We start from the raw sequence: 26,809 nt of genomic DNA, 5'->3' as shown, positions 1-26,809 counted from the left end.
GTTGATTATATGCGCATAAACAACTTGTTGTTTTTTTTAGATTAGGTCCACCTTATAATCACCCCACCCACCCCCAACCTCCTCATATTAAAAACAGCTTCCGGAATAAACACCACTTTTGGAGGGGGGGGATATTTGCAAAATTTAACTGATATTTGTTGTCGGCATACCCACCCGAAAATACTATTAAAAAAAGGAGGGGTTCAGTGCCCGTGGCAGAGAAGTAGATTTATTTATCAATAAAAGTTGCGGAGAAGTAAATTTATTTATCAATAAAAGTCGTCATTTAAAAAAAAAAATTGTGGAGGTGGACCTAAATGTTTTGTTTTCGCACTATTCAACAATTTGTTCATCCGCGCATGTAAATTAAAAAATATTTGTAAAAGTGAGAAGTTATCAGTAAATGATTTAGTTTTTTTTTTTTTATTTATTTATTTATTTTTTTTTTTTTTTACATTAGGTCCACCTCCACAAATGTTAAGAATGGCTTTCAGAATAAACACTCTCAACCTCTCCATGTTAACAACTGATTTCGGAATAAACACCATTGGGGGAGGGGATATTTAAAAAAAAGTCGATAAAAGTCGTCATTTAAAAAGAAATTTAAAATCAAATGTTTGTAAAAGTGAGAAATTATTAATAAATGTTTAGTAACATTTTTCGGTGCTAATGCAGAGAGTGATCCGCGCTATTTTTTAAATCGTGTTTTTTTTTTAATCAAGTAAAAAAAAAACCGGACGAAAAAACTATTTAGACTAAAATATGAAAGACTGATAAAAATATTATTTTAAATCCAAACATTACAAACCGACTAAAATGCTGTTCCTCTAATTATTTTGCTTAAAATTTTAAATGCATTTTTTTTCTTTTAAATATTCTTGTCTTTGTTTTCTTTTACTTAAAATAAGCACTTCATATTTTCACCCCAAGTAATACCGGGATACAGATCCTGTTAGTGCATTATATTTAATTCGCCGAATCTTAAATTAATGAAATAACATTTTTACGTCAAACAGTGTGAACATCTCGACAGAACGAGTCCCAATTAAAGCATGGCCGACCGACGAAAATATTATTTTATCTATAGAATGACAAATCAACGAAAATGCTATCCAAATTAAAACACGACACACGGGCGAAAATACATTAATAAATGTATTATTTTGTGCATGTTTTACTGTATATTTGATTTTTTTATCACTTTTCGAAGGACTGTGAGCAGTAAAACATACCCGGTGTTTCAAATTAATGCATATTAAATCTACGAAAATGCTATTTAAAATTAAAGCATGACAGACCGATGAAAATTTTATTTCAAATCAAGGCATGGCAGAGCATCGAAAATGCTATTTCAACTAAAATCATGACAGATCGACAAAAATGATATTACAATTTCAAGAATAACAGACTGACAAAAATGTTATTTAAAATTAAATCACGGCAAATGGACAAAAATACTATTTCAAACATGACAGACCGACGAAAATGCTATTTTAAACTAAAGTATGACTGACCGATGGAAGTGCTATTCTTTAAATCATGACAGACTTCCAAAAATGCTATTTCAAATTAAAGCATGACAGCCCGACGAAAATGCTATTTAAAATTAGATAATGATAAACCGACGAAAATACAGTTTCAAATTTTAAAATACTATTTAAATTAATTTTGGCAGACGGAGTAAAATGACATTTTAAACTAAAGCATGACAAACAGACGAAAATTAAATTTTAAATTAAAACATCATAGACTGGGGAAAATGCTATTCAAGTTAAAGCATGGAAGATAGAGGGAAATGCTACTTTTTATTAAACTATGACAGACCAACAAAAATGCTATTTAAAATTAAATCATGATAAACCGACGAAAATCCTATTTCAAATTAAAGCTCGACAGACCTACGAAAATACTATTCCAAATTAAAGCATGGAAGACGGAGGAAAATAATATTTTAAACTAAAGCAGAACAAAAAGACAAAAATGCTAATTAAATAAAATGTGACTAATGGACGAAAATGTTATTTCACATTAAAGCATGACAGACCGACGAGAATGCCATTTCCAATTAATGTATGAAATACCGACGGAAATGCCATTTCCAATTAATGTATGAAAAACTGACGAAAATGCTATTTTAAATTAATGCATATGAAATTTCTACTTCAATTACTTTCGTTTTCTTAAAAGGTAAAAAGTTACATTTTTTATAATTTTTCTGTATTTTTTATTTTTTACAAAAGGGATACTACATATCAAAGCCCGGAGGCCACTCGAGGATGTGTGTATTGTAGTCATTGAAACAGTAGCGACTAATCATTTATAATGGAAATTTGGTATAATCAGATTATTTACGAAGACGATTCAATAAGAACTTTTTTTACGGTGAACTTGAAGACAACAATATTGTAGTCAGCTGGAAAGCAAACCACAGGAGCAGAGTTCAACAGACGAGCAGTTCTAAGAAAGAAGCTTTGTTGGGTTTAGGCATCCATAGAGTGTGAGGGAATTTATCGATAGTGTTTTTGGCTAGGCGAGTGTTTTTTTTTATATTCTACTATTGACCTGCTTTTACTTAAAACAAGTATTTCATATTTTCCCCTGGGCAATACCGGGATTCAGGTTCTGCTAGTATTTTATATTTTATTAGTTAAACCTAACTTTAATCAAATAGATATTTTTACTTCAACGAATGAGAACATGTTCACGGAAGGAGGCCAACGCCCCCACTAAAACATCTTCCCATCCTCCCCCATTACAACAGAAATAGTCACCTGGATACGCCCCCGCAGTGTACTTAAATCTTATCTCAACATATTTAATAGTTGTACGAGAGATGGAGGGGTGTCATTATTATTTTAGTCTGGCGGTACAAGAGTTCTTTTTTTTTTTTAATTTGATCCACCATTCAATTGTATACTCTCTTATTACGCTTCACAGATGTAACTTTACGTACTGACTCCGAGTATAGGTGCTAATGACGCCCCAACGCCGGGTGTTGGCACTCACGTAGACTACGCTGGAAAAGCTTGTTAAAAACTGATAACACGAGATGTTTGTTTAATTCAACCTTCAGCTACCCGTCTCACAGCGTATGGTCGCCAAAACTTTGGCTGCGTTTCCACAACCGGAAGATTCCATTTTGAAAATTGAACGATGTACAGAGTTTGTGGAAAATAACTCCGTTTATAAACTGTTCGCAATTTATTGCTGAAATAACATGCCCGAAAAAAATTAATACGAGAAAGTGTATAGCGTGTTTTCGGTGGAGGGGGGGGGGGAATCGACATGGGTGCTAGTATTCATCATTAATTTCTTAAGTCGTCTGAAAACCGCATCAACTGATTTTACAAGGATTTTTTTTCTCTTCTATTTTTTTAATTTTATATTATATTTCTCTTAGTCTGTTTTTCTGTTTGTATATCTGTCCGGTGCAATTTTTAAGGAAACTACAGAGTTGATCTGGTTGAAATTTTGTATGAAACATTATTATGATAAGATGCAACAACCTAAGTAGTCTGATGCGAAGTTAGGGATCGATAGGGATTAATATGCATCCGTATTCAAGGTAAAAAAATAGACACAAATTTAGCCATATCCAACCATCAATTTGACATGAAGCACTCATTGTTAGTCAACGGGCTTGTCCGTTTTTTAACAGGTTAAAAGGTACATTTTTTTTTTTTTACTAATGAGTAGGGTTAGGACAACAGCATATTCTTTTCTTTGTTTTAACTCTTTGGTATATATCCATTGATATCTTATATGTTTTTATGTAGAGTGATGTGGTTATCGGTTGATTGTGTCTGTGTCGGATATATACTTGAGAGTAAAACTAATGAAAAGAATATTCTGTTGTCCTAACCTACTAATGAGTCACGACTTATCATGTTTGATGTCTTTAAGATCATTGTTTTTCTTTGTATTTTCTTTTTTGTACGTGTGTGTGTATATATGATATGTTGGGATTTTTAACCCTCCCTCCCCTTAATAGTCATCATCGTTCATCTATATATTTTACTAGCAAAAGTACCCGTCGTTGACTGGGTTCAAAAACAGTCTACAGAAAATGGACTCTGAATTATGAAAGTATGGTAGGTTATGAAAAGGAAGGGTTGTAAGGAGATAGCTTCGAATTTGGGGGTATCAAAACCAAAGCAAAATATGATGAAAGTGAAAATAAAATAGATAAACCCCATAATTTATTATACTATACCTGTTCACACTGAAACACTTATCACAATATTCTGTGGATCTATATTAAAAAACCTTGTTAAACTTTGTGACATATTTCCATTCTATGGAGGTCAGGTGCGAACGAACACCCCCATAATTTTATTTTACCATATTTCTTCAAACTGAAACATAATTATCAAAGTATACTTACGCAGATAGCTATGGAAAGTCTTTATTAAAGTTTGTGCGTATTTCCATTCTATGGAGGCCATGCGCGAACGCAGACCCCACAATTTTATCATACCACCCCTATTTAAGATAAAACATACTTATCAAAGTATTATTATGTACATCTATATCAAAAACACTTGTAAACGTTTTTTTTTTTTTAATTTTTTATTTCCATACTTTGTGGACCAGGCGCGAACGCAGATCCCACAATTTTAATGAATCATTGTTCTGCCAGATCAAACATACCCATTCCTGTGTCTCAATACATCTTCTGTCATTATATGCAATCAGTTTTTTAAAAATAGTCAACCATATAGGGGCCTATTTGTGACCGCACACACACACACACACACACACACACACACACACATTCAGCTTTATATTATAGATTAACGCTTATTCTTGAGTGGTGTGTGTGTTGATGATCTTTTCGAAATTATCTTGTGAAATCAGTTGATGCGGTCCTCACGTGGCTCGAGAGCACTAATATTGAGTTCTACATACCTTCCTCCCTGTTATAGTCTTTCTTATCATACTCATTTATTTTTTATAAGAATTATATTTCGGGAATAAATTGTGATCACTCAATAATAGGAAGTTACTTTTCACATAACATGTATTTTTCCTCTCTTATTTTTCCGATAAATGTTAGGTTGTTCGAAAAGTAATGACTGATTTTAAAAAAACATGTTTTCATTAGACTCTGTTAAATGTTTTGAACTCCTAATGTGGGGGGGGGTATGACACCAATGATTTCGACGATCGTTTTTATAACCTCAAGTTATAATAACCAATCAATGAAAAGCTACCAAAGTTACTATAAAAATTGTCGAATTTTAGATTCAATCAGTTCGACGTTGTCTACGTCACGAACCGCATTTGATTCTTCGCCGCTGTCTTTGTTACTGGCAATTACTTTACACTCAGTATCCGGACTGCACTGATTCTTCACCGCCATCTTTGTTCAACATAATGTCTCAACACTTAACAGACTCGTTCCAAATCTATTTATGAAGCTTTCCCATCTTAACAATTTCGTTTAGATTATCATAGGTTTTTAACCCTGTATAAGCAGAAAAGGGCGCCCAGAGTAGTTCCTCCCCAGATGTGACAAAAAAATGAACCATCTTTTTATTTGCCTATTATAAAAGAAGAGGATTACAACGGCAATGAGATAGGTTCTAGAGCAGCAGAATGATCCAACCATTTTCCAGCAACCTCGGCAACGGATTTGATGTAAGTCTTCCATTTCCAGGTCAGGAGCGAAGGCCAAAGTTGAGTGCTTCCCCAAAACGAGAGCAAGTTTCTTTCGATTTAGGCCAAATGGGAATCAGAGCGCTGGTGGTGAAAAGGTAGAAGCTTGTAAAATAATGACCGATTTTAGATACAAGTATTGAACTCATCGCAAATGTATTTATCGAGCTTTCATATGTTAATAATTCCATTTAGATTATCAAACATCATTGAAATACTGACATAAAGTGCCTTTCATTTTAACTGCCAATCTATCATCTAATTAATCCTTATCCTCGATTATTTTTGGCCTTGATATGTGAGGACTCAGTAAAAAAGAATAATCTGAAATCAGTTGGCGCACGTTTCAGATGACTTGGGAAACTGGTAGCGAATGCTGGCGCCCATATTTATATCTATACACTTGCTTATATTTATTTCGTGTAATGATTATATATTTCATTAATAAATCAATAGCACTTAAGGAAAGGGAGCTATTTATCATCTGTACATTGATGATGATGAATATTATTAGAGGATTTAAAAATCTCCACATACTGCCCACTCAAAACATTAGTCGGACCAGAAAACAGCAATTATTCACCTTTTCTCAGAAACATCGCTCGTGAAATGTGAAATAAGAGTTACAATACTACTCACACTCCTATTTTGGCATTTAATAGTTCCTTGTGGAATCAGTTGATGCAGTTCTCAAGTGTCTAAAGAAGCTGGTGGCGAATGCTACCGCCCATCTTGAATTTTGAATAAAACCACATGTTATACACGTTTTCATATGCATTGATTTTCTGCTCTAAAACGACGCTGTAAAATGACCGTAGACGAGAGAACGGGGTCGATTGGTTGGCAGTAAATAAGACAAAACGAATGTAAAATGTCGTGAACATGCTGTCAATTATTTATTTATTTATTTATTCATTTATTTCAAATAAGATTGCATTACCGTATTCATTTCTTGTTAGAATTATATTTCAGAGCTAAATTACGAACATTTAATGAAAAGTCATTATTTTCCAATCACCCCGTAGACACATTTCTGCTTTATTCATGTTCGTTATTATTAAGAGCTTATGTGCTTGGGAATTGTATTGTATTCTGAAAGAAACTATTGTAAATGTACTAAGAGATACTCATCAAATTACTAAGTAGGAGGAGAAAGAAAGTGAAACCTCTCTTCTATTTCCGGGGCGAAATTACTGAAGAGTTCCAATAAAAAAAAATGATTTGTATTTAACTATTCCTACGAGGATCGTTCGAAAATTGAAGCCTCCTATTTTTTTTTTTTTTTTTACTCAAATAGTTGAATAATTACAAAGACGGGAGTAGTAACATTAAAGAGAGAAAGCTTTTGTGCTCCACAATTTATTTTGTTACATAATCATCATCATTCTCAATGCAATTTTATCAGCAGCGAACGATGGCTGTGTATGGGCGCCAGGAGCGCGCTTGGTCTTACGAGGACCGTTCCAAAAGTAAAGCCTCCTATTTTTAACTCAAAAGGTTAAAGAGCTACGAAGGCGGGAATGGTACCATTACAACGAGCGACTTTTTATGATCCAGAATTTATTTTTCTACGTCGCCATCACCATTCTCAATACACTTTTGCCAGGAATTCACTGACGCATCTGCTTCTGACGCATGTTCATAACAGAGGTTGCTTTCTTAGAGTCTCACATTGTCAATATTTGCAAGAGATATGAAACTTTCAGGTCATAAATGCATAAGTTCAGTCATCATAACAATACAAGCTGCAATCCCATTCTGATCCGTTCGGGCGGAATATAAAATAGAAGGCATTATTTTTGGAACGCCTCTTCGTAGTATCGAGAAATTAAATGTGAGATCAGTGTATGCGGTTTCCAAAATGACTTGAGAAGCTGGTGGCGAATGCTGGCACCCACATTGACTTTTAAATAAAAGCCACATGTTGTACTCCTTCTTATCGTATTCATTTCTTATAATAATTATATTTCAGTAATAAATTATAAGCATTTAATGATGGGGAGTTCTGTTGTTAAAGCTATGATTGTGAACGGATCTAATGTCAATGTGTAATCTTCAAGCAAAACCAACGGCAATATTAGAATCAGCAGGTTCCATGCAAATGTTTTAGTTTAGCTCTCAATAATTAAAAGTTTTTTTTTCTATTATAATAAGTGCTTGTGTTATTTTGTTTAATCATATCTTGTGTAGAGCGATTTACAATAAAAGAAATCTTTCTCCCTCACCAGAAACATTGCTCGTTGAATGTGAGGACTTGCTGCTTTCTGGGTCGGCTGTTGTTTTAAGTTGGTGGATGTGGAGATTTAAAATATTACTTATAATCATTCAAGTGGTAAAGAAACTCAAAATAAATTAATTGCGAAATTAGTTGAAGCGGTTTCCAGGCAGCTTCAAAAACTGGTAGCGAATGCTGGCTGGCGCTCATATCGATTTCTAAATAAAGTCAACTTGCTATACACTTTCTCATAATATTATTTTCTTGTAATAATTATATTTCCAGGATAAATAAGTATCCTAAGATGTCTGTTTACATAGATTTAAATTTAAGAGTCATGATGGGAAAGTTGAAGAGAAGTATTTGAAATTTAATGTTAGTGCTAATATCCGGCACTGTGTTCTCAAGCCGCCTAAAAACTACATCAACTAATTTCACAAGGGGTTTTCTTAAAACAATCATCAAGGCTAAGAACAACTCAAGGATAAAGGTTAATAAGATGAATAAATTCATAGTTGAATGATGATGAATTATATAGGAGGAATTAAAATTTCCACGTACCATTCATTTTAAAAATAAATAAATGCCCAGAATACATCAAAGGTTTTTGCTCCTCAATAAGTGTTGATGCATTAGTAGAAAAAATATAATAGAAAAAAAATCATTGTGAAATCAGTTCATGCAGTTCCCATGATAGGAAGTTACTTTCCAACCACCTTGTTAATAGGATTTGAACTCGGAATGTGTGGTTCTATGTTGCGCTGACATATCTATTAGACTAAACGTGAACCTCAACCACTCTATAATAGGACCCCATGTTGAGAAATATTGTAATTAGAAAAAAATGCATTTCCTAAATTTCATGCATCGTCCGTCCACACGGAATCTTGTTTAGCACAGCGGTAACCCTCACTCCGAAAGATCACATTTGCCAGCAATGTTTGGTCTTCTTTACTTGTTTCTCGTTATCTGAGAATTATATACAAAATGCCTTACTGTCGCCATTTTGCCTAGAGACCTCCTAATAACTATTTTAACATCTGTAGACCTCATATATATATATATATATATATATATATATATATATATATATATATATATATATATATATATATATATATATATATAATGGGGGCTACCAACAATGTGTATTTTTTAACATTATTTTATTATTCCGTGTTTTGGTTTTTCATTGAAAATTGTGTGTAGATCATTGTAATAATGTTTTTAAATCATTGAAATCGTTTTTAACGCGTTTAGGACGTTCTGTGAAGCGTTCTCTTCAGAAAGTATTTAAAATGTAAGATATTTAGAATATACTTAAGATGTGTTTAAAATGTAAAAGAACATTTTGGTAGTTCATTTGAAATGTTTCCGAGCGGTGGAAACATGTGTGAATGATTCTACTTTTCATTCGTATGTTCAATTTTTATTACTGGTTTGTTGGGGTGGACTTGTGGTCATTGCTGTCTCATGTCTGTCTGTCTGTCTGTCTGTCTGTCCCCCCCCCCTCTCTCTCTCTCTCTCTCCCTCTCTTTGCTTGTGTTTCTATTTATCTTTCTTTGTTTTTCTCATTTTTTTCCTTTTTTACTCTTACTTGAGTGGAGGTGAGGGGCCCGTTGGTACTTGATCAACTGGGTACATAGGGTAGTGTGTGTGTGCGTGTGCGCGTGTGTGTGTGTGTGTGTGTTTTCTTGTATTGGTTTGAAGAATGTGTGTTCTGTTTTATAGTATTATAGTGTGTGTATATAGTGTGTGTGTGAAGAGAGGGGGGCAGCTCCTCTGAAATAAGGGTAGAGGTGTTTTCATTCAATTTTGATAATCATTTTTTGGATTCTTAGATTTTAGTATTGTGATTTTTCGTTTCAGTCCTAATATGTTTGCTTAGATAAAGAGGTGTATTTATAAATATATGAAGGGTTTTTTTTTAATGTTTTTATTTATTTGTCTCCCATGTGGGTATGGCCACATCCAGGATCGGTTCTTAGTGTGGGAAAGGTCTCGTTCCCCAGAGGGGAGGGGGCGCTTGGAGGGGTATAGGTATGGGAGGAAGGATGATAGTTATGTCAGTCATGAAGGATTTCTCCCCCACTGACTAAGGGGGCGAGGTGTTGGAACAGATACTATCATCCTTCCTCCCATACCTATACTCCCCCAAGCGCCCCCTCCCCTCTGGGGACGAGATCTTTCCCACACTAAGAACCGATCCTGGATGTGGCCATACCCATGGTTCTAGGTGTTTCCTAGTGTTGTTGGTTTCGAGGTAAAGTAGGGTTGGTATTGTTCAATGTGTTGTATTAGAGACAGGGGTGTTATGTTTGTGTGTGGTTGTATGTGTGTGTGTGTGTTTTCATGTGTTGGTTCTGATTTAAGTGTGGGTGTGTATATGTATATGTACGTGCATGCGAGTGTGCCTTGCATTTCATGTTTTTGTGTGTTGATATTAGGCTCTGTTTAGTTCAGGAGTGAATGAACTACGAAAATGTTCTTTTACATTTTAAACACATCTTGAGTATATTCTAAATATCTTACATTTTAAATACTTTCTGAAGAGGACGCATCACAGAACGTCTGAAACGCGTTAAAAACGGTTTCAATGATTTAAAAACATTATTACAATGATCTACACACAATTTTCAATGAAAACCCAAAACACGGAATAATAAAATAATGTCAAAAAAATACACATTGCTGGTGACTCCCTCCCATTATTTAAATATACATCTTTCTCTCGCTGGAATTTCTTAACTTATTATATATATATATATATATATATATATATATATATATATATATATATATATATATATATATATATATATTTTTCTCTTCTTCTATCGTTTTTTTATAAATAAAATGAACTCATTTTTCCCCTCCAACTTTGACCTTAATAGGATTAAAAATCATGATATTACATGCAAATGCAATGCGTACAGACTCTGTTACATTATCTGAGGTTTGCTATAGGCCTATTACCTGTACAGTTCCTCGACAATGGTACATTCCTATATTTTTTCCGGTGAGAGTTCACTGCCAAAATCGCTTAGATTCAATGGAAATTGCAACATCTTTTCTCTCTATTAGATTCCTCCTTTCTCCTCTCCCCATTTACACCGCATCGGATGCGTTCACAAGGAACAGTACGCGGAAACACACCGGTTTTAAATCGTACTAGGTTACTTATGCGGGTTTTTTTTTAATCTTTTCCCCCTGATTTATGCTTTCTGTTTGTTTGTTTTTCATAATAAAATAGAAATAAATTTTAAAAAAATAAAAAACAAACAAAAAAACGCGAAAACGCGATTAATATTATTGTTTTCTTTTTGCTTTATTTACGTTAATGTAAGACGCAATCTGCGAGACTAACCGGATTTTATTTCCGGTTTTAACGACTCTAACCGTGACATCTAACTATGACCTTTATTAATTAGTACTTTCAACTTAACATTTATTTTTACACAAAGATTACAACGCAACGATATCGTGAATTCACCTGCATTACACTTAAATTAAAATTAAAACAAATAAATTCATTTAGAATTCGAGAAAACAAAAACATTCATTTAAAATTCGAGTGTGATGTGACTACTGAAACTAAACTAAAACAAACTTCACTGCGGATTTAATATTTGACCTAATTCCCTTTTTAGTTAATTCATCACGTTTTTTTGTTGTTGTTTTTTTGGCGCTTTCGCCTCAATGATTCCAGTTCGAGCCCGCCCCCCTTACAAACTTTTTTCAGGATTTTTCAAACACACGGGCACCGCTGGGCCGTTCGTATTGCATCACGTTCATTTTTTTAATTGTTTTTTTTTTTTTACACGATTTTTTAAAAATAGTTTTAACATTTTTAGAATATTCAAACAGAGTTATGACTTTGTTTTCATTTTACCAGCCCTCAACCACACACCCCTCTACAAACCAAGGCAACGCCGGGTAACACCGGGCAACACCGGGCAACGCCGGGTACCCCCGCTAGTATATATATATTTTTTCAGAATGTGAGAGATTGTATATAATAAATTCCACAGCCAAACAACGTCACAGCCAACAAAAGCCATGACATGACTGTCATGGCTCTTGTTGGGTGCGACGTTGTTTGGCTGTGGAATTTATTATATATATATATATATATATATATATATATATATATATATATATATATATATATATATAAATTCTATACCCACAGACATTAGTTAGAGTGATCTTATGATTATAACAACATCAGAGCTTAAGTGACGGACTTTAATTTCAACTCAGAGTGCTCAATAATAATAACTAAATTCTTAAAGGGGCTTACATAAATATTGCTATAATTATTTGTAATACCTACAAACACTAGTGTTTCATCCTTTCGGGAATCATCAGTGCAGGTAGTTTCGATTACAGTTTATCGGGATATATATATATATATATATATATATATATATATATATATATATATATATACAGTTTTATTTAATTTCACATAAACAATTTACATAGTCACGACACAGACAATGCCAATATTTCGGCTTATTAATAACCTTATCGGATGGCTTAAAGTTCCTATCTCGTAAGAAATATTGTCCTCAGACGATTGGCATTGTCTATGTCGTGTGTACGTAAATTGTTTACTTGAAATTATATAAAACTATATCTTATTCTTTTTATTTAGCCCTATTAATAACCATTAGCTTTTACCTTTAGATATCTTTAACCTTGTGCTGTTCAGATTATTATATATGGAGAGAGAGGGGCGTGAGAGGGTGTCAGAAATTACAAGTGTTATTGAAATTGCTATTACAGGAGTTGGACAAAATAATGGAAACAGTGTTGAAAAAGAGAGGACAGTAAAGATCTTACACTAGCTCATTATTTCCTCTCAAGTGCACTGTAGATATTCCTGAGACCACACTGGAAAGACTGAAAACATTAAATTAACATTTTGGTAATTTTTAAATTTTTATAGGTTTACAACACCTATCATTTGATAAAAAATTCATGCAGTGTTTCCATTATTTGTTCCAAACCTTTTAATTGCAATTTCAAAAACGGCTGTTATTTCTGTCCTACTCTGTCTATATTAATTTGTTACGTTCAAATATATTGTTAACATGAACCTAAAACCGATATTTTTTCAAAATTGTTGAATAAAAATTGGAGCTTTTATAAAAAAAAAAAAAACTAGCAGGAAGTTTGTATAGATAACTAGCTAGCTGTTTGCATACATTTGTCGGATTTAGGGAATAACAGAATTAGCGAAATCCGAACGATTACATAAATGTGTCACGAACTAAACAAAAATTTCGTCTAGCAACAGAAAATCGTATACTTTGAAGAGCAACTTTTTCGTAAAAAATATACACTTCATTTACACTTTTTTTTTTTTTACATTATCGATTATACAAACTAATCCGGTTCGATTTCTGTATTAGGTTTTGTAAAGCTGATTCAAGGAAAAAATACACTTAGCAGTGTCGATTCCGCGTTGTTTAAACAAACAACAAATCTTCTTCCTACTTTCCGGTTTCTACTCCAACTTCTTTTTTCTTCCACATTTAAATCTATAATTATTTACACAAAAGCTTTTATTTACACACTGCTTGATTTAATCTACTCTGCATTTTTACCTACCTGGTTTGTTTATATTTCACGTCATACACATTATTCCAGTTGGCTTTCTGTACTAGATTTCATAAAGTTAACCCAAGGGAAATTTAAACTTAACAGTGTCGCTTTCGAGTTGATTTCCCGTTTACACTTCGACTTTTTTTTTTCCAGTGTAAGTCTATGATTAGTCACACAAAAGTACTCTACATTTACACCTAACGAAAGAATTTGGACATAATCAACAAATACCACCCAAAATAAACAAAACAAAAAAAAAACTTAACAGTGTTACTTTCGATTTGTTTAACCAAACAAACAATTCTTCTTTTCACTGACATAACACCCAAACTCTTTTATTTATACGCTGCGTAATTTAATACTACTCTGCATTTTCACCTAACAATTTCATACAACAATTCCCGTCATACAATATATTTCTGTTCAAATTATGTACACGCAGTCCTTTTCGTAAAGCTGGCCCGACGGAAAAATAAACTTAGCATTTTACTGTAACTTTTATACACGGCCCGTATTCTACATATGTACAAACACATATCGACACCACCACAGCAAATGAATATTGTTCAGAACGGAGAATAGGATGCTCCTTATTTTACTCAGGCTTGGAACAAAACGTTCTCTACCAATATCCGCGAGTAAACGCCAATAACGCAAGTAATTAGCGTTTCCGTCTAAACAGCAGTAATCGACTAGAATCAGCATTGCTCGCCACTGTCCGCCACTGCCCGCCACTATTCAATACTAATAGTCATCAACTGCAAATCTCTCAATCATCGTCATGACCGCTAGTGACCAACAGTGCCCACCACTGGATGACAGTATCACACAATGGATTGCAGTGCACAGATATTGAAGACAGGCCATTTCATTTCAAAGCAGTTCAATGGGACTCGACTCTGGTCATGGTCGATAGTACCCGACAATGACCAAACGCAAGTAACCGACTAAAAACGCCAATGACCACCAGAGATTGCCATTAAAGATAGAAAATTTCATTTCGGAGCAGTTCAATGGAGGCCGATGCTGGTCATGGCTGACAATGACAATTGGAAAGGCAGCCAGTCAACGCAAGTAAATGCAAATAACCGCCTCAAAACGCCACTAACCGCCAGTTACCAAGAATTTCTGATGATTCGATTGGAATACGAAAAAGATCAGAATCGATTTTGTTTCTTTTTAAAGAAAGGTGAAAACTTGCATTGCTACCGTTACAAAACCATAATATTATATATATATATATATATATATATATATATATATAAGACGAATATTGGCTGAAGAGAGCTTGATAAGGATATCTTAAACGGTCCTAATTATCGGGCTTGAAACCGACGGTACCAATGACTTGTCTCATTTAACAACTTTCTGGGCACAATATATATATATATATATATATATATATATATATATATATATATATATATATATATATATATAAGGAGCAGTACGCTTTCGCCATATGGGAATATTACTTTCTCCCATGGGCCTATTTTCTGCCCACCTAGGTTTATAACCCCAAACGACATTGGACTCCTTCCGATAATGGATTACCCAGGTTGTATCAACTTCTCTTTTCGTATAATTTTCTCCATATAATTATCCACAACCACTCCAAAAACTATTTTCAATAATTGTGCTGAAAAGCAAAATAGCGTCCATTCGCAGCTGAACATTTTGCTAACTGCATTTCATTTCCTCTGATGATGTGATCCATTGTTGAAAATCCATGGATTAATGAAATTAAAATAACCCCTTCTATATATTCCTTTTGTCAAGCAATAAATTCTTAAATCGAATATATGTCTCTATACGTTGTTTTTTCAGAATTTAAAATTTAACCACGAAACATATATATATATATATATATATATATATATATATATATATATATATTGATAAGATACAATTCGCTTATCATATCGTCCAAATTGTCTCAAATAACCCGCTCAAGTTTCCGACTTCCGAGCATAAACTTCATCCCTTAGCAGTCCTTTTTTACGAATAAAAACCGATTAAACAGGTTTCCACGTGTGTGAGTACCCTACATAAAAATACATACATTTAAAGTCTGTAGATAAAAAATTCGTTGAGTATATAACTGTAGAATTTTCCTCACACACACATTCTCACTTTCATAGATACATAGATATATACTTTTTAATAGTATAACATAAATACTTTTAATGTTTATCTATATAAATAAAAATGTAAAAAGTATGTTTGTTCGTAATCGATAATCTAAAAAAAAAACACTGAAACGATTGCCTCGATATTTTGCGATAGAGTTTTTATTTAATCTAAGCCTGTTTTTATACATTTAAAATTGAAAAAGATTGCAATATTAAAAAAAAAACTTTTTTTCGACATTGTTTCTTTTCAGCAACTGTCGACCATTTTGAAATGCCGAAAAATAATGATTGTGACTTTACACGTGCGTATATTTTTACCAATAGTTACAAGAATAAAACAGAAATTGTTACGGTAAGTCGTTTTTCTTTTAATTTTGTTATATTTTTTTCTGGTGATTTTATTATATTTAAATGTTTTCTTCAGTATTTTCCTTGAATAGCGTTGTTACACTTTGATCATCAGCGACGCTCGGCGAAAGCCAACGGTTGATGTCATGTTTCGAGCAAAGCTGAGCGGCCAGTTAGTTACGTCTGGTTCAAATTCTGCACGAATACCGGTCGGGTTTTAATGAGTGAAAAATCCAGTTCCTGATAAAGGGAAACTCTGGATAGTAACAAAAATAAAAAACTGCCTCAGTCTAGAAGGATTTTCTACACTGACCGATGAAAAAAACAGTGAAGTGTAGTTAATCCTCTGTTTCACCCCTTCCTCTCTCTCTCTCTCTCTCTCTCTCTCTCTCTCTCTCTCTCTCTCTCTCTTGTAGGAATACAAACGTATTGTTTGAAATGAATGCACATTGGAACACAAAAAAAATCACTTGAGGCTCTTGATCGATCCTTGTAAGATTTGTCTGGCTATGTTAGACCATTTGGAAATATTGCTTGAAGATTTAAGACAAACGTTCCTGTAATTCCTCAATCAAAACCAGCAGATGAAATAAATGCTTGCCTCAAGTACTCTACTTTTTAGTGCCATGTAAAGACATTAAACTTAACTCAAAATATGTGTGTCCAGTTGCAGAACGCTCGATCCGCAGATACATTTTCGCACCAATTGTGGGAAATTGGGTACGGAAAAGTGCCGGCTGATACGAGTTAAATGTTAATTTCGTTGACACTTAACTTCTGTAATTTAGTTACATCAAAAGAAGAGTTGGTAAAAAGGTTTATCCAGATATTCAAATTAATTATAAGAATTCCAATTGGCTGGGTGAATGAGCTATTCTTGCAGCGCAATATAAAGACGTCCATGAACTTAACGATATTATTCAACTTAAAATTCCAAGTGAGGTAGTCACATACAAGTCCATCGACACTGTTGTGGAAGCAGATGAAGTGGTTAATTATCCAACAGATTTTTTCATTCACTAGATTTGTCAGTGATGCCACCGCATGTACTTTGATTGAAAATTAGCGTACTAATTATCATATTGCGAAATATAAAACAACCAAAGCTTTGCAATGGCACATGGCTTGCAGTAAAAAAAATTAATGAACAACATCATAGAAGCAACAATCTTAACATGACCTTTCACATGTGAAGATATCTTTATTCCCCGCATTCCTATGATTCCACCATTTCACCTTAGGGAATTACACTTTCTAATTCGTTTGTCGTTTGCAATCACCATCAATAACGCTCAGGGACAATCTTTACAGTTGTGTGGCTTACAGCTACATAGTGACTGTTTCTCACATGGACAATTTATGTTGCGTATGCAAGAGTGAACAAACCAGAAAATGTCTGTATCAGCTTAGAAAATGGAACAACAAAAAATTGTGTCTCCACACATACTGGGAAATTAAACATAAGAAACATGCATTTTCTCATTTTGGAATTTTTTTTCCATTGCGCCAAATTGAACCACATCAACGCGTGACAGGTTACAGCTAATATACTATTATACCGGTCTTTCTATGCATAAGGGAAATTACACCGGTTCTCACTATATATATATATATATATATATATATATATATATATATATATATATATATATATATATATATATATATATAGTGCCAGTAATGTCTACACCGGTGAGAAGAAGCGACAGTACTCCACTGTCTAGCTGAACGCTAATCAGTTATACCTGTATTCCTACCTTTGTACCTGTGATGTTAATACACTTCTTTTGTTAAACCAACCTCGACTTGATTTTCTTCTTTTACTATTGTGTTAAGACACAATAGATTGGCGACGACGGAATAGAAGCGATATCACTGCAAACAATCACCAAAAGTGATTGAAATACAAGGATTTCGTCATTTGAAACATATTTGGATGCGTAAGGATTAACAGCAAATTAATTACTACAATAGTAATGTGACGATGTAAAAAAAAAAAACTAAAGACTAGCTGTCCAAAACCTACAGTGAGAGAACGCGAATAATATGGTCAGTTATTAAAATAATTGAACAGACTGGCACGAGTGTTTCGAAAAAAAAAAAAGAAAAAAGGTTCACTGTTTTTATGTTGCACAAAAAAAACAGTTTTTTTCTTCAAATGACTTGTTCAGATTAACTACCACAAATTCGAGTCGTTATTTATGATATTGAAACAAACACGTTGACTATAAAACACGTTGACTATAAAAGACCATCAAATGTGACAAGAGAAGAAGAAACGGACTGTGGAAGAAAGAAAGAATATATATTCGTAATCATTAGTGCTTATAAAAGGCCTGGTAAATAATCAAGTCATATTGTGCAAAACACAGGTTTAAAATATAATAAATGGTTTCCCCATACAAAAAGGCCGACTCGCTAAAAAGCGAAGGATTTTATTGTTGCTACGTAAAACCACGTACAAGTTAAGAAATTTTTTTATTTTTTATTTTTTTTATTTTTTTTGACAAATGTTATTTCGACGGACTTTATTTCTTAGAAGATATATAGCGTACAACAAATTAAATTTCCAAAAGTACTTTTATCTTATGCTTCAAACAAAAGAATTGAAGTAATAAAAGCTTGGGTGGACTTTTTTGCTCACGAAATAATATTGAGAAAACTGTGAACGATTTATTGCGTTGAAACAGGACAGTCGTGACATAGAGAAAAGCGGGGTATCGCACATTAAAAAGATCCATCAGACGAAAAAATTGACTTAAAAAAATAACCAGAGGAAAAAACACCTGGACCGTGTTGAAGGTGTGGCGATAAACATGAGTACAATATGTGTCCCTACAAATTCAAACAATGTGACATATGCTACCAGAAAGGGCATAAGGCATCACATTGTAGGAAAAGATCTGGTAGAAAGAAGACATCCATTAAACTTACAAAAATTGAACCCGAAGAACGAAATATGGACAGGTTAAAATGTTTAAAAAGAAAGCCTACAGCTTCATAGTGGGTCTGACATTTCCATTATTAATGTATATATATATATATATATATATATATATATATATATATATATATATATATATATATATATATGGAAGAAGCTTGGGAGACCTGCTATGATTAAATCACATAAAACGGCGAGAAGCGTCAGTGGTAAAAAAAATAATTTTCTAAGGAGAATTATTGACGAATATTTCTTTTCAGAATAAAACCTAAAAAGCAAAAATTTGTCGTACGGAAATTAAATAACCTCTTTGGACTGATCTGTTCGAAAATTTTAGACTGTGGGATCTGCCTTTAAGTTATTTTTGCCAAAAGGCTGAGCATTCGAATGTGGAGGCAGAAAAACTTGAGGAGATTAAAAAAGAATTTTCCAGACGTATTTTCAGGCGGTCTTGGAAGGTGTACAAAAACAGTAGGAAAATTTTAAGTCAAAGCAAATGAACAGCCAGTGTTCAGAAAGAAAAAAAAACGTTTCATACGCCGCTATAGAACAAATAGACGGTGAATTAAAGACTCGAAACATGGAAAACATTGAAAAAATTGATCATAGTGAGTGGGCTGCACCAATAGTTTACATTAAAAAGAAGATCAAAGAGATTCGGCTTTGTGCCGACTTCTCGACCGGCTTAAACAGGGCATTACAAGAGCACCATTATCCTCTTCCGAGCCCGGAAAAATATTTGCGAAACTGAGTGGAGGGAAATTTTTCTAAAATCGACCTGTGACGCGTATTTACAAGTTCCAGTCGATGAGGAGTGTTCAAAGCTGCTATGTATCAATACCCATAATAGATTGTACAAGTTTAACAGACTTTTTGGGGGGGTCAAAGTCGCCCCTGTGATTTTTCAGCAAATTATGGACATTATGTTAAATGGGTTGGATTTCGAAGTAGAGTACCTGGACGATGAACAGCGCTAGCAAAGAACAACACAAGGATCATGTAAACCAAGTATTCGAAAGGATCCAGGATTAGGGATTTTAACTAAAACAGGAAAAAATGTACGTTTTTTTTTTCATTAGGAAAATAAATTACTTGGGGCAAATCATCGATGAACATGGAAGAAGGCCGGATCCAGATAGATCGAGTGCAATAAGAGACATGCCTACTCCAGAAAATATTGCGTCTCTACAAAGTTTCTTAGGGTTGGCGAATTGTTACATGATAAGGGCTGTCCCCTTTTCATGTAAGCATAAAAAAAGAGAGATTTAGTTAAAATGAAAATGAAATAGAATAGACGAAATTCGAGCCTCGTAATTTAGGTTTAGAAATAGATTACGATAGAGAATTAGCAAATGGAATGTCAAACAAACCATTGTTAAGCTTAGAGATAAAATAGTTTTAAGAAAAGAATGTGCATTGTCAATTTTGTTATGAAAATTCAATTGAAAGAATGCAACTACAAGATAATTTAATAAACATGTTTTTAACATATTGGAAATATAGGTTACTGGGAATATAGGTTAAAATTCCTTTTGTAAACAAACGAAAAAGTTTTGGACACGCATTTCCAGAACACGTGAAAGAAGACACATGTTTTAACATGTGTATGACGTCATGGAAAATGGGAAGTTCTGGATATAGTTAGAAATTTTAGAGTTAAGTGAGAGAAACTTGAGAGAAACTGAGAGAGTTTGAGGACGACAGACGACAGTCCAGTTGGAATTCGAACGTCTAGAAGCGAGACGGTCACTTTTGAAATTTAGAATGTGAAGCTTTGAATTCTTGACTCAGAAAACCACGACCGGTCGGGAGAAGAAATAAACCCATGTTTTTTTATAAACGTAGTCTTTGTGTTGTAATTCTACCAAAAGGTAAAGTGAAAATTGTTATATGTCTTATGTATATCATGTGTTTTAAAATGTCTTTACATACACGTCTCAACACTATCTCCTCACTCAAAGAGCTTCTACACTTCTAAGTATAAACGTTTTATAAATATGAATCTCGTCATAACACAAACACAAATCAACATCTCTCACAACATCCCTCTTAATAAAACTCTCTAAGACTCTCTTTTAATAAGACTCCTATATAACAGAATTACAACAATGTATTCGTGCCAAATATGCATAAACTAAGATCACCCTTAAATGAACTGTTAAGGAAGGACCAAAAATGGGTCTGGACGCAAGAGGGCGAAGAAGCATTTCAGGAAATTTAAGATATATTAACGTCTGACTTGTTTCTGGCACAATATAATCCTAAGCATGATATTTTAGTTGCAAGCGATGCCAGCTCCTATGGCATAGGAGCATGCATATTACACAAAATGGATGATGGAAAAGTAAAATCCATAGCCCATGCATCTCAGACACTTTTGCCAGCTAAAAAAATTACTCGCAAATTAAGAAGCACTAGCCATTATATTCGCGGTAAAGAAATTTCATCATTGCCTACCGTGCACGGTAGGCAATTTCTGTTACAAACAGATCACAAACCATGATTAACAATTTTCGGATCGAAAAAGGGACTACCACAACATACGGCGAATAGGCTCCAAATATGGGGTACCATGCTTCTAAACTACAATTTTCAAATGGAGTATGTACCTTCTTAAGGACTTGGTCATGCAGACGGGTTATCAAGGTTAATACCTAAGAAGACAGAACCATTGGAGGATATGGTATTAGCAGCTATTCGAGCGGAAGTTGAGGTAAAAATTACTTTATGTGACACGATAAGAGAACTTCCAGTAACGCTTGATGAGATTAAGAGTAAGGCAGAGATAGACGAATTTATTATAAGCACGAAAGAAAAAATAAACAACCAACTGGATGAGAGGAATCTATTCGATTTGCGATAACATCCTGTTTTATAGCGACAGGGCGGTAATTCCTGCAACACTACAGAAAAGAATGCTCAAGGAATTCTATGTAGGAAATCCAGGCATATCAAGAATGAAAAGCCTTATACGCTCTTTCGTTTTTTGGCCAACCATGGATAAGGATATAGAAGAAAAAGTTAGGGAGTGTAGAGGATGCGTATTAGCTATGAAAGCTCTTCCCACTACATTCGGCTCGTGGGCAAACCCGGGCCAACTCTGGTCGAGAATACACTTAGACTTTGCGGGACCACTAGAGGGGTTCTCTTATCTCATTGTTGTAGACAGTCTAAGTGGCCGGAAGTACTAAAATGCAAAAACCCCACATCCGAGGCAACTAATAACTTCCTGTACGAACTATTCGCTAGGTTTGGGGTAGTAGACTGCATTGTCATAGACAATGGAACGCAATTCACGTCTACTGAATTTAAACATTTTTGTGAGAATCATCTAATCGAGCATATAACCATTCCACCATACCACCCGAGAAGTAACGGGCAAGCGGAGAGGTTGTTGATACATTAAAGAGAGCTCTGAAAAAAAAGCTAGTGGATCACCGACGGATAAGTTAATCCAACAGTTTCTACAGCTTTACAGGGTCACGTCGAATGCAAACATGCTGATGTCATGTTCGGACGCAAAGTTAAATCGATTTTCCACAAGTTGTTATCAAACAAGGATAGGCCAAACCTAAAAAAACAGATAACAAAAAAACAAAAAACAAAAAAAAACAGTATAAAGTTGGTGAAAGAGTCTTCGGCAAGATTCACAAAAATAGGACTTTCTGGGAGTCCGGCATTGTTAAAAAACAAATAGGCAACATGGTCTATATGATTAAGGGACAAGATTTCGTGCACAAACGTTATACTAATGAAATGCGGAAAAGATACTGGAACAGTGAGGTGACCAGATCGTCTGAGGAGGACATTATAGACACAGTATTTGATACTTTTCAGGTGTCTCTTCCATAGACAGCTCCTGAGAATAGGAGGTCAAAAAGAAAACGGAAACAAACTGAGTTGATAAGGATGAACCCAAAACAGAAACTTTATTAATCCCCATATGGGATATTTTCAAGGGGGGGGATATACCGGCCTTTCTATGCATAAGGGAAATTACACCGGTTCTCACTATATATATAGTGCCAATAATGTCTACACCGGTGAGAAGGAGTGGCAGTACTCCACTGCCTAGCTGGGCGCTAGTCAGTTATACCCGTATTCCTACCTTTGTACCTATGATGTTAATACACTCGTTTGTTAAACCAACCTCGACTTGATTTTCTTCTTTTACTATTGTGCTACGACACAACATATACAATAATTTTTTTAATTGCTAGGTCTATTTAAGCTCAATTAAAATAGATTGCACTTTCAGAGCATATATATCGTTTGGAAAGAATTCAAATACCACAAGTATATTTTTAGCACATTCGTATAATTTATATATATTTATATATATTATATATATTATATATATATATTTATATATATTATATATATTATATATATATTATATATATTATATATATATTATATATATTATATATATATTATATATATTATATATATATATTATATATATTATATATATATTATATATATTATATATATCATATATATATTATATATATCATATATATATTATATATATCATATATATATATTATATATATCATATATATATATATCATATATATATTATATATATCATATATATATATTATATATATCATATATATATCATATATATATTATATATATTATATATATCATATATATATATTATATATATCATATATATTATATATATATATTATATATATCATATATTATATATATATCATATATTATATATATATCATATATATATTATATATATATCATATATATATTATATATATATTTTATATATATTATATATATATCATATATATATATTATATATATATTATATATATATATCATATATATATATTATATATATATCATATATATATTATATATATATATTATATATATATCATATATATATTATATATATATTATATATATATATTATATATATATCATATATATATATTATATATATTATATATATATATTATATATATCATATATATATATTATATATATATCACATATATATATTATATATATATCATATATATATATTATATATATCATATATATGTATTATATATATCATATATATGTATTATATATATCATATATATATCATATATATATATTATATATATGTATTATATATATCATATATATATTATATATATCATATATATATTATATATATATCATATATATATATTATATCTATATCATATATATATTATATATATATCATATACATATATTATATATATCATTTTTTTTTTTTTTTTTTTTTTTACATTTTCACCCCAAACAAGGCACATTGCCACTTTGGTGTAGGGGGCTACTATTAGGGGAAACATCTACTGGGGTACTATGTAGGGATTAGGGCAGCGAGATGTTTGTTCACGTTGCACTTGAACTTATGCATGTCAGTACAGTTGGGGAAGCAGTGACCGGAATGGAATTCCAAAGTCTAGCAGTTCTGGGGAAGAAACTACTGGAGTAGAAGGATCTTTTACATCTAGGGATCTCTACAGTGTGTGGGTGGGATTTTGCAGCTTGTCGGGTCTGTCGAGGGTGTTCACGTCGTGGGGGCACAAGTGCTTGCAGTTCTTCAGAGCATTCACCATTATAGTACTTGTAGAACAGGCAGAGGGATGCAACGTTTCGACGATGGGACAGAGGTTTTGATGCCAGTTTAGGGCCTATCAGATTTGCGACTCTCTTTTGAACCCTGTCAAGGAGCGAGAGACTAGTAGCCGATGCACCAGCCCAAATATGACAGCAATACTCCATACATGGGCGAATAGTGGCCTTATAGAGGTACAGGATACTTTCGGGTGTTAAAAGTTTTCTAGCACGGTAGAGAGAGCCCACCTTCCTTGCAGCGGCCCTGGCAATGCCCTCGATGTAAGTGTTATCATATATATATATTATATATATATCATATATATATATTATATATATATCATATATATAATATATATATATATCATATATATATACTATATATATATCATATATATATTATATATATCATATATATATATTATATATATATCATATATATATTATATATATATCATATATATATATTATATATATATCATATATATATATTATATATCATATATATTATATTATATATATCATATATATTATATATCTCATATATATTATATATATATCATATATATATATATATATATATTATATGTTATATACATACATACATACACACAAAATTTAATGGTTTAAAGCCAAACAAGTGCAAAATCTCTATAATAAATAAACATATCAACTTATTATAAACAGTGGACTTTCTAATAGATACACTGTTGCATAGATGGTCGAATTTCAATCCTTTTTTGAGGTAGTTGCTAGTCTAGCTGCACTGAAGAACTGTTATATTGCGAGACAGTCTGTTTGTGTACGATTAAGATATATATATATATATATATATATATATATATATATATATATATATATATATATATATATATAAAAGCTCAAAATATATCGTATAAACTCAATAATTAAGTGGTTAGAATCGTTGGATATTCAATTCCGTATTTAGGCAGGTTAAAATATATACTCCGATAAAGTATTTTTATGTTTTTATTCACGTTTTACTCAATATTTTGCCGATTTAATTCAAAAAATTATGTTATAACCATAATCTCATTTTTCATGAAATCGTAAACATTTTTTTATAACATTGGGTAAATTTTATAGCTCAGGAAGTAAATATGGTATTTTGGTGACAGCTGTAGAGAAATTGATAGACAAATAAATAGCGAAAGAACGAAAGTGCTTGAACGAATGAGTCAAAATCTGAATAAGAATTTTTTATTAGAAAAAGGTTACCACATATCAAAGGCCCGGAGGCCACTCGAGGATAAGGTTTAATGTGTGTGCTGTGGTCATTGGGATAGTAACATAGTAATCGTTTGTCGTGGAAATTTGGTGCTATCAGTTTATTTATTGGGACGGTTCAATAAGATCTTTTTACGTATGTCTTGAAGACGACAAGATTGCAGTCAGCTTGAAAGCAGGCCAGTGCAACAGAGTTCCACAGACGGGCAGTTCTAAGAAAGAAGCTCTGTTGGTGGAATTCACGTTTAGATTTAGGTACAGATAGAGAGTGGGGAATTTATTGATAGTGATTTTGGCTAGACGAGTGTTTTTGTGAAAGATTGGCGTGGGGGGGTATAGATTGCCATGTAAATAACGATAGAGCAGGGACCGGCTCGCAACGTTTCTTCTGTGAAAAAGAGGTTGCAGAGAAGACAAAAAGGCCATCACCTACTAGATTACGAAGTCGGTTTTGAACTCTGTCAAGACAAGATAGGGTGCTCCGAGCAGCTCTTGCCCAGATGTGACAACATCCTAGGGTGTATTTGGCTCTTGTACAGGTAGTGAATTGCATTGGAAGTGAGATATCTACTGAAGCGGTAGAATGATCAAACCATTTTTCCAGCGACCTTGGCAACAGATTTGATGCATGTGCTCTGTGTTAGTTTATGAGTGAAGGTCAGTCCAAGAAGCTCGTCTAAACATGGAGCTTCAAGGCGAGAGCCGTTCATTTCAATAGTGGTCAGATGTGAGTCAGAGTGTTGATGATGGAAAGAGGTAAGGTTAGTTTTAGATGCATTACAATTAACCAGCCACCTTTTCCCCATTGCACCACGTGCCCAAGATCAACGGAGAGATAATCAGAGATATTGGCCATTTCCGGCTTTTGAAATGTTGACATGGATGGTGGTGTTGTCTACACAAATGTCTACGAATGGTCGAAGAATGAATAAGCACACTATTTGCACATTTGAGGGCCTATTTATTTATTTATTTATTTATCTATCTATTTATTTATTTATCTATTTATTTATTTTTTTATTTATTCAT

Source organism: Euprymna scolopes, chromosome 10, assembly GCF_053919585.1.
Source record: "Euprymna scolopes isolate OS-2025 chromosome 10, ASM5391958v1, whole genome shotgun sequence".
NCBI classification, from domain to species: domain Eukaryota; kingdom Metazoa; phylum Mollusca; class Cephalopoda; order Sepiida; family Sepiolidae; genus Euprymna; species Euprymna scolopes.
The sequence above is the reverse complement of the archived record's forward strand: the minus strand, read 5'-3'. Positions refer to the sequence as shown.